Source organism: Myotis yumanensis, unplaced genomic scaffold, assembly GCF_028538775.1.
Source record: "Myotis yumanensis isolate MYYU_CA2020_CCGP unplaced genomic scaffold, mMyoYum1.0.hap1 SCAF_19, whole genome shotgun sequence".
NCBI classification, from domain to species: Eukaryota; Metazoa; Chordata; class Mammalia; order Chiroptera; family Vespertilionidae; genus Myotis; species Myotis yumanensis.
In genome coordinates this window covers 2756122-2776966 of record NW_027223770.1, presented here as the reverse complement: position 1 = coordinate 2776966, position 20845 = coordinate 2756122, and the positions used below count along the sequence as shown (strand labels likewise).

Genomic DNA, 20845 nt, shown 5'->3' with positions numbered 1-20845 from the left:
CTGGGGTCCCAACAGACCCCATGGAAAAGCACTTCAGGGGGGAGATGGAAAATCTCAGCCTGCTTCACCTGCCCCTCCTCCCGAAGATGAAGTTCTAGCACTGGTTAGGCTGGAGGTGAGAGGGGATGGGGAAAGAGAGGAGAGTTACCAAAAGTAAACACGAGACCAGCAAAACCCTAGTGGTACAGGTGAAAGACCATGTTCCAATAAACCAGAGTCGGTTCCTCCTTCAATTCTGTGCTGCCACTGAGAAGTTTGAAGATTGCAAAGGCGGTTGTGGGGCCAACCAACAAAACTGTGAAGACCGTTAAATAGTTCTGCTCAAGCAGGAGCAGGAGAGAAGATTCTGGAAGAGATGTAGAAGCAGAGCTGCAGGGCTGGGGTCCACGCCTCTAAAGCTACCCCGTGTCTGGAGAGGACAGGAAGACAGGGCTGACAGCTGCAGAGGGAAGGCGCTGACAGGAGCCAGAGGTGGCATCCAGGGAAGGGAGAAGCAGGAGGCACGGCCACAGGATTAGGAGAGCCCAGAGCCCGGAGTCTCTCAGTGGCCGCATTGGTGTCCCCTCCTGTGGCAATCAGTGCCTGCAGGTGCCATTGATGAAGCCCATGGCATTGAGCTGATCTAGCTGCGGCTGGAATCTCACTTCTGGGGTCTGCACCTGTGAGTTTCCACTTCCTGCCCAAAGCTGGGTCATCCGCTGCATGAGCTGCTGCTGAGCGCTGGAAGCCCCTGTGGGAGAAGTGGCTGGTGGGGCCGGTGAGGACCTGGGGGCCTCGGGTGCAGGCCCGGCATTGCTGCTTGCTGAGGGTGCGAGGGTCCGGGACATCCCGAAGGAGCCAAGGCTGGGTATCAGCCCCACGCCCCTCCGGGGGAGGGGGGGAAAGGGGAGGGCTCAGTTTGCAAGGTCTGCAATCCCTGCTGGGTCTGCAGCAGCGCCTGCATGGCACGGGGATTGGAAGGAGGGAGAGTGGCTCTGGGTTCTGCCTCTGCTGCAGGAAGCCTGGGAGCTGCAGGCGGAGCTGCTCCTGAAGCTGGGGTTTCCCCGCGAAGTGCGGCACGTTCACCATCAACTGAGCGGCAAAGTCAGGGTTCTGGGCAAGTGTCTGCATCATGCTGCGCGTGGGGGCAGAGATCATGGTCTGCATCAGCTGGGGGCTCTCTGAGATCTGGAGCAGGGCCTGCACTTCCGGGCTGTTGAACATCCCTGACCCCAGGCTGGCCGCATTGATCCCGAAGGGGTTCGAGACTGTCGGGTGCACCTGGCTGGTCCCGGATCCTCTGGTGCCCTCCCCACCGGACCTGGGGGCCTGGGGGTGGGGGTTGGGGGCTCCAGGGGTTTGGGAGGGGCTCTCGATTCTCAGTCCGCACAGGCTGGGAAGATGAGCTGTCAGAGTTCCCGGCCAGGGAAGAGAAGGGGTCTTTGCCAAACTGTTTCCGGGCGGCACTGAACTTGGGCTCCTGGATGTCAGTGTACATGCGGCAGAGGGCGCTATACCCTCCAGGGATGCTCCCCAGGTTGCTGAGGGCCTGGTCCTGGTTCTGCATCATCTTCTGCATCATGACTGGATTTCGAGCTCCATCGCCTGCCTCATGAGCTCCGGGTTGTTGAGCATGTGGCTGATCTCAGGGTTCCGCTCCCTCAGCTGCTGCATCTGGGGGTTGGCCATGATCATGTGGCCCATCAGGTCAGGGTTAGACATCATGTCCTGGACCAGGGGGTTCTCCATGATCTGTGACTGCATCTCAGGATTGACATCACTTGCCTCTGCGTCTGTTGCTGCAGCTTCATGAAGTTGGCGGAGCCCAGACCAGGCCGCCCAGGCCTAGGATGCCCCCATAGCTAGAGCGCATGGATGTGGTAGCATTGGGAGGGTCCCTGGGGAGGGTCCTCCCCCACTGCTCCCCCTGCTCCCACTGCCAGCTTCCAAAGTGGCACTGCCAGAGGTGGGGGGCTGGGCAGGGGTGGCAGGTGAAACAGCGTGGTGGAGGTGCTGAGGCAGGTTCTGGAGTAGAGGGGGGAGAAGCAGAGGCAGCAGCTGGATCTGGAGTGACCAGATGGACAGAAAGCCCAGCCTCGATTCTGTGCTGGCTCAGTGTGTCCCATCCTTGAGGATCTTGCCTGTGAAGTCAGGACCAGCTGGTCCTGCTGAGCCTTAAACCTCCCGGGGGATTTCCTCTCTGAACTCCTTGACTGAGGCACGATGACCGATCACAATTTCCTCCTTGTCCTTGGGGGTCTTGACGGTTACCCAAATGGGGGCCCTCGTCTCAGCCCTGCTCGGCTCTGCCATGCTGCCGCCACTACCCTGCTGCCTGCCAGCACGCCCTGGCCCCCCCTTCTCTGTCTCTTTTATGACTTTTTTGAAGTCTATTTTGTCAGATATGAGTATTGCTACCCCAGCTTTTTTTTTCATTTCCATTTGCATCCTTTTACTTCCAGCCTGTGTGTATCTTTGCTCTGTGTTGGGTCTCCTGTAGACAGCATACATATGGGGTATGTTTTCTTATCCACCCAGCTAGCCTCTGTCTTTTGATTGGATCATTTAATCCATTTATGTTTAAGGTTATTATTGACTAGAGGCCCAGTGCACGGAATTCATGCACTGGGGGGGGGGGGGGGTCCCTCTCGCAGTCCGGGACCCTTGTTTCTTACTGCTCAGCCAGAAGCCGGGCTCACTGCTCCTTAGTGCTGCTGCAAAGGCAGGAGAGGCTCCCACCACTGTCGCTGCGCTCACCAGCCAGGAGCCCAGCTTCTCACTGAGTGGTGCTCCCCCTGTGGGAGCGCACTGACCACCAGGGGGCAGCTTCTGTGTTGAGCGTGTGCCCCCTGGTGGTCAATGCATGTTATAGCAACTGGTCATCCCACTGTTCGGTTGATTTGCATATTAGGGTTTTATTATACAGGATAAGTACTTACTTATTGCCATTTCCCCCTATATACCTATGTTCCTCTCCTTCTCTTTCTTGATTTCTTCTTAAAGCATTCCTTTTAACATTTCTTGCAATGCTGGTCGTGTACTTCTTTAGCCTTTTCTTTTGTCTTGGAAGCTCTTTATTTCCCCTTCAGTTTTGAATGGTAGCCTTGCTGGATAGAGTAGTCTTGGACTCAGATCCTTGCTTTTCATTACTTTGAATATTTCATGCCAATACCTCTGGCCTGAAGTGTTTCTGATGAGAAATCAGCTGACAGTCTAATGGGAATTCCCTTGTAGGTAACTTTCTGTCTCTCTCTTAATGTCTTTAAGATTCTTGTTTTTAATGTTTGTCATTTTAATTATGATGTGTCTTAGTGTGGGTCTCTTTGTGTTCATCTTGCTTGGAACTCTCTGTGCTTTCTGAACTTGTGTGATTTTTTTCCTTTACCAGGTTAGGGAAAGTTTTCTATCATTATTTCTTTAAATAGGTTTCTCTATTCCTTGCTTACTTTTTTCTCCTTCTGATACCCCTATGATGTGGATGTCATTATGTTTTATGTTATCCCAAAGTTCCCTCCTGCTTTTTAATTCTTTTTTCTTGTTGCTGCTTTACTTGGGTGTTCTTTTTCCACCTTTTCTTCCAAGTTACTGATTTGATCCTCCATTTCATTCAACATACATTTATTCCTTCCAGTGTATTTTTGATGTCAGATATGTTATTCTTCATTTCCTACTGGTTCTTGTTCATGGTTTCTATTTTCTTTTTCATGCTGTTGTAGTTCCTACTAAGTTCCTTTAATTCTCACTAAGTTCCTTGAGAATTCCTATAACCATTACTTTGAACTCTATATCTGATAAATTGCATGCCTCCATTTCATTTAGCTCTTTTTCTGGGGATCTTTTCTTACAATTGGGGATTGTTTCTTTGCCTCCCAGTCTTTGTGGCGTGGCATTGTGTAATAAGTGTCCTGTGGAACCCAGTGGTGCAGTCTCCTTGATCTCCTGAGCTGGATACTCTGTGAATGTCCCTTGTGTGGATTATGTGGGCTCTGTTGTAACTGGGTCTCGATTGCTGTTGGCCCATTCATGTGTGGGATCAACCCTCAGGCTGGCTGACTGTGAGGCTCAACTCCAAGCACATCATACAAGTTGCTATACAGGTACACTCCTGCCTCCACATCCTTAACCACCTGCAAATTGATTCAACTTTCTAAATATCTTTAGATCTGCTCACTTCCCCACATGTCCTATTTGGAGCACCACAAAAACTTCCTCACTGTGGTTCCAATGTGGTCCTCTGTAAACTTGCTGCCTTGGAGATCTTTCTGAAAAGCAAATTGGTCTCAGAGCCTTAAAGGTAAAGTTCAAACTTAACCCAGATTGAAAGGCCCTGCATGATCGGTTCCCTGTTCATCTAATTGCATTCTCACCTCTCACCATTCCAGACATTTACATCTTTTTTTCAATATTGTGAATCTCTTTGCTCAACCTCATCTGGGCCTTCGCAAAGGCTGATCATTCTGAATCTCACTTTTTATGTCACTTGCTCTGGGACATTGTTTTCTTAAATGCTCTCCTGCTCCACACATTGGGTTAGATGCCCACTTACTCGTGTGTTCCCATTTATTTTATAATGCTTACTGGATGCCAGGCACCATTCTAAGTGTTTTAAAAATTAACTAATTTCAATTTCACAGAAACCATAGATGTAGATACTATTATTATCATCTCCATTGTACAAATGAGACAATGGAGGCACAGAGAGGCTTAGTACTTTTCCCAAAGTCACACAGCTAGTAGAGCTTGGATTTGAATTGACAATATAGCACTAGAGTTTGTGATATTATGTTATGCTGCCTGCAGATTCTTATGCATTATAATTGACTGTTTAATTATATTTCTATGTGATTTTTAGTTCATTGAAAGTAAGGATTATGTCGGGTTTATTCATTGTTGTATTCCCAGTGGGAAGATTAGCCCAAAGTCTTTTTAAAAAAATATATTTTATTGATTTTTACAGAGAGGAAGGGAGAGGGATAGAGAGCTAGGAACATAGATCAGCTGCCTCCTGCACACCTCCCACTGGGGATGTTCCTGCAACCAAGGCACATGCTCTTGACCGGAATCGAACCTGGGACCTTTCAGTCCGCAGGCCGGCACTCTATCCACTGAGTCAAACCAGTCAGGGCAGCCCATAGTCTTTTAATTAAAAAAAAAAAAATCAATGACTGAACAAAGCAATTAGTTAAGATACAGACATGTTAGATGGATAAGAAAAAAGTTATAGGGTTTCTAGCTAATAGAACAATGCTCTGATAATTATCTGACATTATGTTGAAAGATCTCTAATTCACAGGTTATATATCATGAGAACTGGTGCTCTGGTCAAGTGCCTTATATATAGTAGTGGATCAATAATCCTTGTTTAATTTTTATACTTTTCATTTTTGAATTAATGTAAGATTTTTGAAACACCATAAAAATGGTTACAAAGAATTCCTATATACTCTTTACCTAACTTCCCCAAATGTTAACATATTAATAACCATAATGAAATGATAAAGTCAGGAATTAACTATTATTCCATTAACTAATTACAGATATTATCTGACTTTCATTAACTGTCTCCAGGACTCAATGCAAGTTACACATTGCATTTATTTTTCATGTCTCTTTAGTTTTCTTAAAAACTGATTCATATCCTTGATGCTTCTAAAGAGCACTGGTAGTTAAGTTGTAGGCCACCCTCTATTGGGTTTGTATGAGTTTCCTCATGATTAAATTTTGGTTATGCATTTTGGTAAGAATACGTCATACATGACATGTCCTTCTCAGCACACCATATTGTTTCTATATTTCATTACTGGTGACAGTAACTTTGACTCCTTGGTTCAGGAGATATATGACAGGTTTTTTTTTTTCTTTCTGCGAACTTATTATATTTCTCATGGTAATTAGTAAGTATATTATAGAGAGATACCCTGAGACTATGTAAATATCCTGTTTCTGGTTTTATTTTTAACCACAAACTTTAACATCTTTTTAAAAATATATATATTTTATTGATTTTAGAGAGGAAGGGAGACGGAGAGATAGAAACATCAATGATGAGAGAAAATCATTGATTGGCTGCCTCCTGCATGCCCCCTATTGGGGATCGAGCCCGCAACCCAGGCATGTGCCCTTGACAGGAATCAAACCTGGGACCCTTCAGTTTGCAGGTTGATGCTCTATCCACTAAGCCAAATCAGCAAGGGCAAATTTTAACAACTTTTGATAATGCTTCCCTAAAACAATTGTTACTGTGGTATTTGTAACTGATGATTTTCTATTGCCATCATCCTTTCTGCAGTTGTTAATTGGAGTGTTCCTGTCAGAAAGAATTTCTCCTTTTCTTCCATTTATCTACTTTTTGATTTAATCATGCTGATATCAATGTACACTTAAATATTTGTTTTATTCTGTTGATTATAATTAATTATTATCATTTTTTATTTTGTTGCCCAAATTGTCCCAGATTGTGAAGCCCTGTCAGGTTAGCTTGCTTTATTGCAATATGACCCCATCAATTTTGAGCACCTCCTTCCTTGCTGGTACCACAAGCTGTTCCAAGCTCACTCTGTACTCGCCCTGCCTGCCCCACTGATGTAGTCAGCCGTCTTTTAAAGAAGGCCTGCTTCCTTTTTACTGGAGACTAACATTTAGAAACAAAAATCTTAGCACCAGGTGCTCACTGCTACCAGGGTCATTGTTTCTCCATCAGTGGGCAGAGCTTTCCTGTGTGATATACACACACATCTTTACTTATTTCCACATCTGTCTGTCTATTGAATGCCTCGAGTTTATACTGATGCGTTGAATTCAATTCCAACATTCAGAGTTCATTCTAGTCTTTCCCTTTTTTATTGATAATTCCTTCGTCCCACAGTAAAAACACCTGGTGCTAATTATTAACAATATATTTGCTTATTTGCTCAATCTTAGATTACACACAAAGCAGTTTCAGAATTGCTAACCTATAACCTATTTGAAAAACAAACTTACTAATTAGAGTACAATACTGTGTTCTCTTCAGTTTTAAAGTATATAGTTTATTTATTTATTTTTTTAAATATATTTTATTGATTTTTCACAGAGAGGAAGGGACAGAGACAGAGAGTTAGAAACATCGATGAGAGAGAAACATCGATCAGCTGCCTCCTGCACATCTCCCACTGGGGATGTGCCCGCAACCCAGGTACATGCCCCCGACCGGAATCGAACCTGGGACCTCTCAGTCCGCAGGCCGACGCTCTATCCACTGAGCCAAACCGGCCTCGGCAAGTATATAGTTTAAATTACTTTCCAAAGTTCCTTTTCCCCCTCACACCCTTTATTGTGGTTGTTATTAATTTGCAATAAAGTCAATACATGTTTTTAAAAGTAAACAATCTTGGTAAAAATATTTTGAAAAACATCATGTATATGGAATAGTCTCTTTCTTTCTCACATACCCAGAACCCTGGAGAAATATTCCCAGGCGGGGCCTGCAGAGGCTGGAGGGAGATTCCAGCTCTGATTACTCCTTCCCCCCACGTTCCTGTCCCATATCACCTCTTCCTTCAGGGCTCTGGGGAGAAATTCTCACAGGTGCTTTAAAAGGCCTGAATTCCACCTGTCCCGCTGCACTGACTCCCCCCTGCGTCGGTCTCGGCCCTAATAAAACATTTTGGTAAATTTCATTTTGACGCGGGGAGTTTTCTAAGCCAGGGTCCTCCCTGGATCAAGCATCTGGTCAATCCTTTTGCCTGTCTCTTGGGTTGAAAGAGGCCACCAGGTGGCGCCTCGGAATCTGCTGCCGTCCCATTTTACCTTAAAGTTTATTTTATTTTTTTGCTTTTTAAGTCAGCTTCTCCAGCGGTTACGTGGGCTTTAGGAAGCAGTTGCATTTCTGAGAAGGGGAGAGACGTTCTATTTGCATTTTTTAATTAGTTAAGAAAATGTTTGCCATTTATGTCTTCGGCTCAGCTCTCAGTAAATGCCCATTTAGTCTCTGTCTCTGTCTTTTCGCCTAAACACCCCGGGCACCTTTCCTTTTCCTTTAATTAAAACTCGCCCCAGAGAAAAACAAAGATACGAATTTGTTGACAGCCGCCATGGGCAGCCTCCACCATGAGCGTGGCTGCTGCCGGCCCATCAGCCTCTCTGCAAAGGGGGCTCAGAGAGAACCCCAGAGGCCGGTTCTGCTTCCGTAGAGAGGCCTCCTCCTCGAGGCCCGCGTGGTTGTCCTGGACTGTGGTTTCCTAGTGTAATCTGAAGGGATATTGAACTCCCAGGTCTCAAACAGCGCTGTCCTGGGGCCGGGGGTGAGGTGCGCCTGTGAAGAGGTTGAGGAGCTGGGTCAAGACAACAGGAAGGGCGTTGACTACGCTAGCGCCGGAGAGTGCATGCCCTGCCAAATGCATTCAAATTTAAACTTTTTAAAAGAATTATTGACCATTTGTGTCTTTTATTTTTTAATTTTTTATTGTTAAGAGTATTATATATGTCTCTTTCCCCCCCCCCCCACCCTTAACCTTTCCCTGCCTGCTCCCTCCCCCCCAACACAGGCCTCACCCCCCAATTGTCTGTGTCCATGGGCTGTGCTCATATGCATGCATGCAAGTCTTTTGGTTGATCTGTTACCCTCTGCCCCCTCACCCAGCCCTGCCTTCCCTCTGAGGTTTGATGGTCTGTTCGATGCTTCTCTGTCTCTGGATCTATTTTTGCTAATCAGTTTATGTTGTTCACTAGAGGCCCGGTGCACAAAAATTTGTGCACTCGGGGGGGAAGGGGGGTCCCTCAGCCCGTCCTGTGCCCTCTCGCAGTCTGGGACCCCTCGGGAGATAACGACCTGCTGGCTTAGGCCTGCCCCCGGGTGGCAGAGGGCAGGCCCAATCCCTAGGTGCAGCCCCTGGTCATGCTCAGGGTAGGGCCGATTGGGAGTTGGGGCACCGCCCCCTGTCACACTCAAGGCAGGGTTGATGGGGAGGTTGCGGTGCCACCCACTGTCACGCACAGAGCAGGGCCAATCAGGGGGTTGGGGCGCTGCCCCCTGTCACGCACAGAGCAGGGCCCATCAGGGGGGTTGGGGCTCCGTACCCTGTCACGCACAGAGCAGGGCCCATCAGGGGGGTTGGGGCTCCGTACCCTGTCACGCACAGAGCAGGGCCCATCAGGGGGTTGGGGAGCTCCCCCCTGTCATGCACAGAGCAGGGCCCATTAGGAGGTTGGGGAGCTCCCCCCTGTCACGCACAGAGTAGGGCCGATAGGGGAGTTAGGGCACTGCCCCCTGTCACACACAGAGCAGGGCGGATCAGGGGGTTGGGACCCCCGCCCCCTGTCACACACAGAGCAGGGCCGATCAGGAGGTTGGGGCTCCACCCCCTGTCACACACAGAGCCGCAGGGCGATCAGGGGGTTTGGGCACTGCCCCCTGTCACGCTGATCTGGTGCCAGGAGGCCTCCCGGCTCCGCTGATCCCGGTGCTGGGAGGCATATTACCCTTTTACTATATAGGATAGAGGCCTGGGGGCCGGCTGGTTTGCCCTGAAGGGTGTCCTGGATCAGGGTGGGGGTCCCCACTGGGGTGCCTGGCCAGTCTGGGTGAGGGGATGATGGCTGTTTGCAGCTGGTCACACACCCTTCAGGGTGGGGGTCCCCACTGGGGTGCCTGGCCAGTCTGGGTGAGGGGCTGAGGGCTGCCTTCAGGCTGGCGATTGACCGAATCTCCCAACCGCTCCTTTTTTTTTTTTTTTTTTATTCTGGGCCAGCTTTAGCTCTGGCTCTAGCTCTGAGGCCTCCGCTGCTGGTTTGTTTGCTGTTCTATAATCGAAACAATGTATAACTTCAGCTCTGAGATGCCGGCTGGCTATATTTGTTACAAAGTTTCAAACTGTCGGCTGAGAGTTGGAGTCTGCAGTCCCTGCAGCAAGCAAGCCTCATGTTCGCTTCCAGCTGCCTGGCTGCCGGCCGCCATCTTGGCTGACAGTTCATTTGCATAAGGATACGCTGATTAGCCAATGGGAAGGGTAGCGGTCGTACGCCAATTACCATGTTTCTCTTTTATTAGTGTAGATTATATTCCACAAATGAGTGAGATCATGTGATACTTACCTTTCTCTGACTGGCTTATTTTGCTTAGCATAATGCTCTCCAGGTCCATCCATGCTGTTGCAAATGGTGAGAGTTCTTTCTTTTTTACAGCAGCGTAGTATTCCATCGTGTAGATGTACCACAGTTTTTTAATTCACTCATCTGCTGATGGGCACTTAGGCTGTTTCCAAATCTTAGCTATTGTAAACTGTGCTGCTATGAACATAGGGGTGCATATATCAATTCTGATTGGTGTTTTTGATTTCTTGGGATATATTCCTAGAAGTGCGATTACTGGGTCAAATGGCAGTTCCATTTTTAATTTTTTGAGGAAACTCCATTCTGTTTTCCACAATGGCTGCACCAGTCTGCATTCCCACCAGCAGTGTATGAGGGTTCCTTTTCCAGCACTTGTCATTTGTTGATTTGTTGAAGATAGCCATCCTGGCAGGTGTGAGATGGTACCTCATTGTCATTTTGATTTGTATCTCTTGGATGATTAGTGACTTTGAGCATGTTTTCATATGTCTCTTGGCCTTCTGTATGTCCACTTTTGAAAAGTGTCTATTTAGGTCCTTTGCCCATTTTTTGATTGAATTGTTTAATCTTCCTTTTGTTAAGTTGTATGAGTTCCCTATAAATTTTGGAGACTAAACCCTTATCGGATGTAACATTGGCAAATATGTTCTCCCACGCAGTGCGCTCTCTTGTTGTTTTGTTGATGGTTTCTTTTGTTGTACAGAAGCTTTTTATTTTCTCCTTAGTTTCCATTGTCCTAGGAGATGTATTGGTAAAGATATTGCTCTGACATATGTCTGATATTTTGCTGCCTATGGATTCTTCTAAGATTTTTAAGGTTTTGCATCTTATGTTTAAGTATTTTATCCATTTTGAATTGATTTTTGTGTATGGTGTAAGTTGGTGGTCTAGTTTCATTTATTTGCATGAAAATGCCCAGTTTTCCCAAAATCATTAATTGAAGAGACTGTCTTGACTCCATTGTATGCTCTTGACTCCTTTGTCAAATATTAATTGAGCCTAATGGCTTGGGTTGATTTTTTGGGTCCCTGTTAAAAAACTTCGAGTTGACCAAACAAAATACTTCTGGGCATTGAATGTGTCCAGAAAGCTGCTAGTTTTCAGTTCTTGGATTTCTTCTGTGAATGCTCTGCCACTTGTCCATGTTCTCCTATCTGCTTGGAATATTGCTGTCACCATTGCTCTCCATCACCTCTGCACGTCGAAGTCCCAGTGCGTTCTTACAGAGCCACTTCAATGCCACTCACTCCAGGCAGTGTCCCTTGCTGTTTCTCTCTCTAAATAAAAAAGCATTTTCTCTCTCCTCTGAATTTGTCTAGCAGTCTCATGCACCCTCTTCATGGTCCTTATTGCCTTTTCTATTGTGGAGTGTTATTTACATACTGGTCATCAGTCTTTTCCTACATATATATTTTTAAGCTCCTGTGGGAAGATTTCATGTCTAATTGAGTTTTGTATTTTTACCATCTGGAAAATCATTTTAAAAATATTTATTATTGAGTGCCTACTCTGTGCACTACATTCAGTCCATAGTAGTGAGGACTTGATAAATGTTTGCTGAATGAACGGTGTTAGATGGCCAACCAGAATAACGAAAATGAAAAAGACACCCTGGCCGTGGAGTGTCGTCCTGTATAACAAAAGGTTGCAGATTTGATTCCTGGTCGGGGCGGGAATGGGAGCAACCAATCAATGTTTCCCTCTTACATCAATGTCTCTCTCTCTCTCTCCCTGAATTTCTAAAAGTAATCAATAAAAACATATCCTCCAGTGTGGCTCAGTTGGTTGGGCATTGTCCCATGAAAGGTTGCTGGTTTGATTCCCAGTCAGTGCACATGCCCGGGTTGTGAGCTCGATCCCCAGTAGGGGGCATGCAGGAGGCATCCATCAATGATTCGCTCTCACCATTGATGTTTCTATCTCTCTCTTCCTCTCTCTCTAAAAATCAATTTAAAAAATCTTAAAAACAAAACAAAACATATGCTCGAGTAAGGATCAAAAAAGGAAAAGGCAGATAATACCAAGTATTAGCGATATGTGGAACAACTCTCATACTCTGCTGGCCTCCATAACCGTGGACTTCAAGTGTCTGCCATCATTAACTTGGGGTGCCTGGCAAGAGGGATTTTGCAGGTTAATTACGGTTACTAATCAGTTGACCTTAAATTGGGAAGTTATCTGAGAGGGTCCAGCTGAATCCTATGAGCCCTTTAAAAGCAGTTTCTTCAGCTGGTGACAGAGAGGGAGTGGGAGGTATGCAAAGCAGGCGGAGGACTCCTTGCCCTGTGGCTGACTTAAAGTGGCCCCAGAAGCAAGAGCCCCCCTCAGCCGACAGCCTGCAGGGACGGAAGCTCAGTCCCATGTGACCACAAGGAACAAATCTGCTGAAAGGGAATGGGGTTGGAAGCAGATCTTCCAGGGCCTCCAGGTCGGAGCCCAGACCCTGGCACCTTGGTTCTGACTTGTAAGAGCAAAGCCCTGAGCCTGCCTGGCTTTGGCCTGCAGAGCGAGGAGACAGGTGAGCGCCGTTGTAGCTGCTAAGCTTGTGGCCACTCGTTATGCAGTAACAAAAATAAAATAAAATAAATGAACACAGGCACTCAACCAGCACTTCGGAGAGACCCCCATGGAGAATGACGGCCTCTCGTACAAGCCAGGGCCACGGGGTCAGCCCTGTGGGCGAGCCTTTCAGCGGCCCCTCGGCCCAGTCAGGCTTCCTGAGGGTGCAGCCTGGCAGCATGCTGACTGCAGCTTCACAAGCCGTCGGGGCCAGCACCCCACCACGCTGCCCTCCACCCTGACTCGCAGGCAGCGTGAGAGAAGCCGTGGCCGCATGGGGTCAGCCCCAGCTTAGGGTGCTTTGTACTGCACAGCACCAGGGCCACCCTGGCAGCTGTAACCGCCAGCATGGCAGCTGCCTGGCAGCCCAGACTTCAAACCATGTGGCGGCCTCACTCTCCGGGGCGGATCCGTGGCTCCCGTGCCCGCTGCCCGCCCGGAGGTGGAGCCCCTGCCCGGTTGAGAGCTGCTCTGGTGAGCGTGCTCGAGGGCAAGCTAAGCTTCCTCTGGAGAAAGATGAGAGGAAAGTGTATTTTTTCAAATGGGAAGACACATATTTACTTCACAAGAGTACTGGTAAGTGATCATGGTAGGACAGCAAATACTATGCAGTCATTAAAAAGATAGGGGGCCCTAGCCGGTTTGGCTCAGCGGATAGAGTGTGGGCCCAGGTTTGACTCCTGATCAGGGCTCATGCCCAGGTCGAGGGCTCGATCCCCAGTGTGGGGCGTGCAGGAGGCAGCCGATCAATGATTCTCTCTCATCATTGATGTTTCTCTCTCTCTCTCTCTGAAATCAACAACAACAAAGATAGGGGGAAACGCTCTCTCTGTAGATGTGGAACAAACCAAAGTCATTAATAACAGCCAAGGGCGAGGCCAGAACAGCGTGTTACTCGCCTATCACTCTGCTATGAAAAAGGTACGTGTAAATACATGCTGTATACTAGTAGGCACAGAATATTTCTGGTGATAACGATTGCCTTTGGGGGGAGAACTGGATGGCTGGGGGGGGACCTTGTATATATTTTGTACCTTTTCAATCCATGTACATGGAATATCTATAAAAATAAATACTTTTTTTGGGAGAGAGATGGTAGGAACTTAGCAACAGTTTCCCGTCCCCCTACCCCTTCCCTTAACACACACACTTGCACACACACAGCTAGAACTCCTGCGCACCCATGCCCTCCTTCACATGCACACCTAAATAGTAATCGTGCGGCCACATGCTCTCCCTTATTACCACCACACAGCCCACATGTGCATATAAAGGCAGCGCGCATCTATTGTACTCACAGACATCCGCAAGCGTGTACCCAACAAGCATAGCTCGTTTACCCTCTACCCACACCTGTGCCTGCTTCATATGTGGGTACCCCTGGGCAGATGCCCCCAATTACAAGATGAAACAGGTTAAAAGTCGCTTATTCAAAAGCACTAGTGGGGCCTAATTATAGGTGACCATAAAACTCTAATCAGGGGAGGGCTCATTAGCCACTAAACAAGGGAGGAGAGTGGCAGCCCGGAATTAAAAGGCCTGAGTGACAAAGGCAGCTTCCTCCGACAGTTAGGAGAGAAGGGCTTAACTGGGACCGGTAGGCAGGGAGGAGGGGCAGGCGGGAGCCCTCAGGGCAAGGCCTCCCCCACCCCAGCATCTGCCTGGAGCGTTCAGAGGAAAACAGTCACTTGCCTGGGCTCCAGCGCAGGCAGACAAAGAGGAGGACTTGCTGCTGTACCCTGCGCTCCCTCCACTCTCTGAGCTCCTCCTGGGTGCCCTCCGGGGTCCTGAGTCCCTCACCTCTCAGAACCCATTCCTGGGGCTGCCGACACCTCCTTGAGGGAGGGCACGGGCTCTAAGCCTGCCTCAGCCACTCGCCAGCCAGCGGGGTGACCTTTGTGAGGCATTTAAATGAAGGGACCCTGTTTCCTCAGTTGCAAATGGACTGGTAACATCCGTGTTCCCTGAACAAGCACAGGATGGTAACAGAGAAAGAGCTTTTAAAACTGCCAGCGGCTGCAGGATTAGCAGCCAGTGTGGCCCAGACCCATGGGCCTGCTGGGATGTGCCTGGAGGACAGGGGTCAGAGCTTAGTCATCTTTTCTCTCAGGTTCCCGGAACCGTTATCTATTCGGGTGGAACTGGAGAGCTGTTCTCACTGCGGGTAAATGACAGACCAGAGACTATAGGTTACCTTTGCCCTGGTGTAAACAAGTAATACAACCTTGGAAATGGGATGTGTAGTGGCCATAGCATGAATTCTCACATTAATTGAGCATTTACTGTGTATCAGGCACCTTTTTAAGCCGTTTACATCTATTCACTTATTTGAGACTCACAATGTCCCCTAAAGAGGGAGTCCATTATCAGCATCGTTCCCTTTGAAAGATGAGGAAATAGAGCCTCAAGTTAAGGAACTTACCCAAAGCTATACTGCTAGTAAGTAGAAGAGCAGGTCTTGAACTAAGGTAGTCTGGCTCCTCAGCCTAACTCTATTTTTCAATAGTTTATTGATTTTTAGAGAGCGAGGAAGGGAGAAGAGAGAAACTTGGATGTGAGAGCATAGCATCAATCAACTACTTCCTGCACACCCGCTACCAGGGATCAAGCCCACAACCAGAATCGAACCAGCAACCGTGCAGTATACGGGATGATGCCCAACCAACTGAGCCACACCAGCCAGGGCTGCAGCCTATACTCTTAACTGTGTAGAGTTTAGGTACCAGTTAGCGGTGGTGAATAACATTTGGGGTTTGTGGCCTTGTAGTTGCCCTTGAATTATGGTTACAGCTAACATTTCTTGAGTGCCTATAATATGAGGGACTATGCTAAGACTTTTGCACTTGTTATCTCCTTTAATCCTTTCAACAATCCATAAAATAGATGCTAGAGTTTATTTCCCCCTTTTTACAGATGAAGAAACTGGGGGACCAAGAGATACAAAAATTGCCCTGGCCGGGTGCTCAGTGGTTAGAGAGACACAGTGATTGGTTGCCTCTCGCACACACCTGGACCAGGCCCGGGGATTGAGCCTGCAACCCACGTACATGCCCTTGAATGGAATGGAACCTGAGACCCTTCAGTCCAAGGGCTGGCGCTCTGACCACTCTCCCAATCCGGGACCCCTCGGGGGATGTCTAAAAGCCAGTTTCAGCCCTGACAGGTTTGGCTCAGTGGATAGAGCGTCGGCCTGCGGACTGAAGGGTCCCAGGTTCGATTCCGGTCGGGGGCGTGTGCCTTGGTTGCAGGCACATCCCTGGTGGGGGGTGTGCAGGAGGCAGCTGATCGATGTTTCTAACTCTCTATCCCTCTCCCTTCCTCTCTGTAAAAAATCAATAAAAATATATATTTTAAAAAAAATAAATAAAAGCCGGTTTCAGTCTGATCCCCACAGGCCAGGCCGAAGGACCCCACCTGCTGGAGGGACCCCGCTCACTCTGCAGATGCCCTTCCCCCTTCGCCCTTCGAGCGTGCGGCGCCCCAGGTGGAGCTGGCAGGGGTGGGACCGCGGGAGGTTGGCTCCAGGGCATGTCCCACCGGCCACCTTCTAATTAATTTCCTTTCAATGTGCATGAAGCCATGACCGGGGCACTAGTGTCCGTATGAGACAAAGCCTCTCCCTTCAAGGCCACATCGCCCGGTCCAGCAGGGCACTGTAGCCACGCGGAGTTCCCAGGGGAGGGACTCCTGTGGGGACTTGTTCATTGTTAACCTGATCCCCACCACTGACAGCCACGCTCTCTTCGTGTCCCCCAAACTCGTTGGTGATAGAGTGACTATCAACTCTTCTCACGCCTCCATGATCACAGGACCTCCCCGGCCTGTGCACGAGCCAGAGCGCTGAGAGTTTGGGAAGCGACCTTTATCCGCCTCCAGCTTAGCGACCTGCAGGCGTTAAATCTTTGCTGGGATCAAATGAGGTTGTGTTCTCTTTGGAGAGAGAGAGAGAGAGAGAGAGAGAGAGAGAGAGAGAGAGAGAGAGTCTTCACCTCTCCCTGGACGCAGGTGCTCATTTGCATGATCCCCTGCAAGCCACAGAGACCCTCTTTCTTGGTCACTTAGGGGTGGAAAGTCACCAGGAAGAAACCAATTAGCATCTTGTCCCAAGCAGGTCCCGAGCCTCTGGAGCCAATTCTTTTGCTCCATCCTCTGCACATCAGCAGCATCTGCTTTGGGGCCTTGTCCTAATGGAATCCAACGTGTGCTGCTACCCTTTGTTAATTGCAGCCTCAAGAGAGAAGGGGGAGGGAGGGAGGAAGGGAAGGGGCTCTGCACCCAATCAAGAGAAAGGGTGATGGGCCAGAGGGGTCAGAGGTCAGAGGTCAGCACAGAACTATCTAGACAACTGGGTGGTTCTACATGCAATGAAGAATAAAAATGAATCTTTCTCAAGCCCTTACTATGCAGCAGGCACTATTCTAAATGCTTCACATGATTAACAAACCTGATCACCACACCAGCTCTCCAAGTCAGGTTATTAGTTCTTATTTAAAAACAAGGAAAACGGAGGCACTGAAGGGTTACGTATTTGCCCAAGATCACACAACTAAATGGAAGGAAAACCAAGATTTGGGCCTTGACATTCCTGCTGCCGCTCTGTGTTCATAACTGCTCAGCTGCACCACCTCTCCCTTGGCCCCTTGTACTCAGAGAGCTGGACCCTCAGCTGCAACATGGGAGCAAAACTCAAGTCCAAGGGCTGCTGCTGGAAGACCACCAGGCAGGCCTTCGATCTCCCGGTTATCTGCTGGGAGAGCCTGAGCAGTGGGGGCAGGGCTGGTCTCTAATGCAGAGCCCTGACCTGGCTGCAGGGGGAGATGTGGAGGAGAGAAGCAGGCCTGGGGACACCTGGTCTAAGGGGAAACAGGATGTGCAAAGGACTGAGATAAACAAAGGTGAGCAGTGTGGTCGGCCTCAACTGGAAGAGCATACATTTCGCCTAAAGGCTTTCAGGATGAAAACACAGCTGAACAGGCAAGTCCCTCTGGGTTTGTCACTGTTGGCCTCTTAGCTTCCCGGGCAGAGGAGCGATGGGCGTGAACCCCAAGTTCCCCATCCTTCGAACGGCTTCATCAGAAGGACTCAGCACAGACGGTCCATCCGCCGGGGGCATGGAGGGCTCCAGAGCCAGGCCAGGGGTTTGAATCCCAGGGCTGCTATGTACAGCCTCTGTGCTGGGCAAGTTGTATGCCTTCCCTGGCTCGGTTTCTTCATCTTTAAGTGGGAGAATGATTGGACCCACTTCATGAGAACTGTGGTAGGAATTAAATGAGTTCTACTAGTATGTAAAGTGCTTACAACAGTGGCTGGCACATATTAGTGCCATGGAAGTCCTGGCAGTTTCTATTGCCATAGATACTGTGGACATGTAGTGACAATCTACAGTTCCAAATATAGTTGGACAGCAAGAAGGGAGCCAAGTTATATCTGTGCAATATCTCTAACTGGGAGTTCACTGCTATGCCTTCACTTATCTATATATATAAAAGCCAAGCAACCAGAAGGACCAGAACAACTGGAACAACCGGTTGCTATGACCGCTCTGCGGCAGGCCAATCTGCCCAATGGGGGCGGGGCCGGCCAGCCAACCTCCCGCATGCCTTCCCCCGGCCAGCCAGCCCCAATAGACCCCAATCGGGGCGGGTGGGCCAGACCCCACCTGTGCATGAATTCCTGCACCAGGCCTTGGTAATTTTATAATTCATAATAATTAGTAATACCGTTAGCATCATTTATTATGTAATGCAATATAATGATAGAGTTAATTAAAAGCAATAATAGTGGAGATTACATAGAGAGAGAGAGCTTTCTATGAATGGACACCACACTAGATGTCTTCTGTGTATGTTATCTCAATCTTCACATCAGTCCTAAGTGGCAGGAACTATTATCTCCATTTTACAGCTGAGGTTACTGAAGTTTAGAGATGGTAAGTAACTTGCTCGGTCAGTTTTTAAGAAGAACTAAAAATGTGCTGTCTAGCTGGGGCCAAGCGGGAGGCAACCAGTCGATGTATCTCTCTCACTCCTGCCCTCTCTGTCTTCTCCTTCTCTTCCACTCTCTCTAAAAATCAATGGAAAAGGTATTCTCTGGTGAGGATTAAAAAAAAAAAAAAGACCCTGGCTGGTTTGGCTCAATGGATAGAGCGTTGGCCTGAGGACTGAAGGGTCTCAGGTTCGATTCCGGCCAAGGGCACATGCCTGGGTTTCGGGCTCAATCCCCAGTGGGGGGCATGCAGGAGGCAGCCGATCAATGATTCTCTCTCATCATTGATGTTTCTATCTCTCTCTCTCCCTTCCTCTCTAAAAATCAATAAAATATATTAAAAAATTATTTTAAAAAAGAATGTTTCTTTAAAAGGAAACCAGTCTAGCGTTTGTCTTCAGGCAGCTCTGTTTGGCTAGGGAGAGGCTGCTGAGCGAAAGGAAGCAGAGAAACTTAGGGCTGAGCATGTTCATTTTAAACTCCCGCGTAGCATTTGACATTTTATTAAGTGTTTTCTGGTCGGTCCAGGGCCTTTTTGAAACAAGGCACTGTGTGAATAATAAATAGCCATGTGACATTCTTGAACAGTCCCCACCACTATTACAAATGGGGAAACAGACTGGAGGGGTTAGGTGACTTGCCCAAGTTAAGTGCAGGCCAAACTCAAACACCTGTCTTACAAATGTCCACCCGGCAGCCTCTCCCTCCCTGTGCCGCCTTACAGAGTCCATGCCACTGCCTGCGGGCCCACCAGCCACCGTGTGTGTCACTGCAAGACGCCACAGAGATGTGAGAGCATCTGGACCATACATTCCTCATGCAGTGGAGAAGCAGACACGGGAAATGAGTCGGTGATAGAGGAGACGTGGCGAAGCAGTACAACTGAAGAAGAAGGGACCGCGGTTCCCAGATGTCCAGGGGCGGTCGGATTCTGTGCATATAAGACATTTGTGCACAAAGAGATGGGCCGTGCTGAGTAGAGGAAGCTGGAGGGGAGGCTGCTGCCCTGTGCGGCCCACAGCCAGGCAGCACTGACTGAACCTCCTGCATGGAACCCTTTATTGCCACAAAGTGTTTCTTCTCGTTCCTTCTCTTCAGTTGCCTGCGCGTTTCATTATGATCGTGATTGGGGCTGGGGGACTGATGCCCTGCACCTCTTCTCTCCAGCATTCTCATCACTTTAATTTGTTGAGCTGCCTAATTACCTAAATACTTCTGGCCAATAAACAGGATGGGGATGTTGGGGCTGGTGTGCCTGTCACCTTCCTCCTCTCCCCGCTCCCCCCGCCCCCTCGCAGTGCCATCCCATCTCAATTCAAAAGGCCTAGCAGTTTCCATCGGAGTGTAGAGCTCCATTTCCCTCGAATATTAATAATTATGACATTAGAAGGGTGATCTGTTGCAATTCAGCCTTTCTATTTGTAGGCTGGTGGCTGCATATCAATGGCATGATTAGGCAAATGAAATCAGATTGGCACTGTTATGAAATATTTACATGGCCAGAATGCATATGCTTCAATCTCATTGTTCCCATTATTAAGCCATTTTATAATCTCATAACATTGAGACTCACACTTTGCATTTCTAATTAACTTGAGGAGTGACTTCGCTGGGAGTTAATTGCAACTTGTGCATTCTTCTACACACAAACTCACGGAGGCACAAACTCCGGCTGGCATTCCCGAGACTCACCCCCAAGATGGGATCCAGGCTGAGTTTGTTCTAAACCGTCCTCTCTGCCAGTTGTGAGAAGTGGCTGGGGACAGTGGTTTGCATTAAAATTTGGTGCAAATTACATGCAGGAGCAGGCTGAGGGCAAGAGGCCCTTTTTCCTTTGGAGGGACTCAGCGCCTCCGGAAGGCGTTTCGGAGAAGCGCTTGATGTGAGGCAGTGGCTTCAGCCACTTGGCTGTTGTGGCTCAGTCACACCTGCAGAACAGCGCCAGCGATAGAGATCTGGGCAGCTAAGCCGCTGTCACGGGAGCTGGCACAGGGCCTTTGTGTAGAAGGACCTCAGGAGGCAGAGGGAGCGTAGCTCTCACACTTTGTGGTTGGTCGGTAGCATTTGAAAGTCTGATCAGAAGTTCATCCCCTGGAGTGGCCACTCCAAGTGCTTTAATGACCTTGTCTCCTTTTAACCTCAGAGCTTGGTTACTATGCACAGTCGGTGTCAGATGATTTTCTCTGGTGAAATAAGTGGTGTTCTAGCTCCATGGATTGGTGAGGAATAGTCA

The 20845-nt window shown here is 48.4% G+C and overlaps 1 pseudogene; it reads right to left on the bottom strand.

The window, feature by feature from the left end:
* Positions 1-321: 321 nt before the first annotated feature.
* LOC138998078 (ubiquilin-4 pseudogene) lies at positions 322-2292 on the bottom strand (annotated as a pseudogene).
* Positions 2293-20845: the final 18553 nt, after the last annotated feature.